At 34.1% G+C, this 1,321-nt stretch overlaps 1 pseudogene; it reads left to right on the top strand.

Annotated features, from left to right (window-relative positions):
- The first annotated feature begins 444 nt into the window (after positions 1 to 444).
- Positions 445 to 896, top strand: LOC145510877 (large ribosomal subunit protein eL32 pseudogene; annotated as a pseudogene).
- The last annotated feature ends 425 nt before the right edge of the window (positions 897 to 1,321 follow it).

Genomic DNA, 1,321 nt, shown 5'->3' with positions numbered 1-1,321 from the left:
TTCTGTTAAAAATGCACATTTTCAGGAAACATGAGCTAAGATAGTACCAGCACAAATCCCAGAACATCCATTTCTTTAAAATATGTTATTGTTTAAATTAAAAAAAATAATATATTTGTGAGGTTTATGACATAGGTAGATGTAGATTGTTTCACAATAAAGTAAAAAGTAGATGTGGGTATAATAGTAATATTCCTTTTATACTGAAGAGACATAATATTACTTGAAGAAAGACTGTGATAAGAGGCATATTGCAAATCCTAGAGCTTCTACTGTATAAACTTAAAAATTATAGCTAAGCTAGTAAGATAAGACCATGGTAGAGAAAAATGAGTAATGAAAATATTTAAATAGTCAGAAAGAATTCAGAGATTAATAACAAAAAATATGGCACACTCTTTTTCTTGGTGCTGCTGTGGAGGTGGTAGCCATCTCTTTGGCATCATGGGCACCCTCAGACCTCTCATGAAGTCAAAGATTACCAAAAAGAGGAGCAAGAAGTCCATCCAGTACCAGTCAGACCGATTATGTCAAAATTAAATGGAATTGGCAGAAACCCAGTGAAATCAATAGTAAGGTGCATGGAAGATTCAGGGGCCAGATCTTGATGCCCAGCATTGGTTATTGGAGAAACAAGAAGACAAAGCACATGCTGCCCAGTGGCTTCTGGCAGTTCCTCATCCACAGTGTCAAGGAACTTGAAATGCTGCTGATAGCGCAACACACATTACTGTGCTGGGATTGCTCACATCGTCTCCTCCAAGAAACTCAAAGCCATTTTGGAAAGAGCAGCCTGGCTGGCCGTCAGAGTCACCAATCCCAATGCCAGTCTGCACAGCAAAGAAAATGAATGGATAGCTTGTGTGAACACTGCATTTCTGTTAATAAAATCATAAAACTAAAAAGGAAAATATATATATGGGATAAATTGAAAACAAATAGCCAGATCATACTTAAAAACAGCCATATAAACTATTGGATTAGTTATAAATGTGCTAAACTTTTCAAATAAATGCCAAAGAATATTACACTGCATTTTAAATCTAAATCTAATTGTATGTCGTCTAGAGAAAATGAATTTAAAATATGAAGTTGCAGATTGTCTAAGAGAAGGATGGAAAAATATACAGTGAAGTCCTCAAAACTAGGAGTATTAACAAAGACGAGAAGGAGCATTTCATAAAAAAATAAGTGTCAGCTCAACATGAAAACATAATAATTCTGAAACTCTAATAATAGAGATTCAAAAACTTATGAAGCAAAAATTGAAAAAGTCTATAAACAAAATTAGGCAAATCCACAATTATGGTTGAAATTTCTG

Source organism: Giraffa tippelskirchi, chromosome 6, assembly GCF_054371585.1.
Source record: "Giraffa tippelskirchi isolate mGirTip1 chromosome 6, T2T-mGirTip1v1.2.pri, whole genome shotgun sequence".
Lineage (NCBI taxonomy): Eukaryota > Metazoa > Chordata > Mammalia > Artiodactyla > Giraffidae > Giraffa > Giraffa tippelskirchi.
The sequence above is the reverse complement of the archived record's forward strand: the minus strand, read 5'-3'. Positions and strand labels throughout refer to the sequence as shown.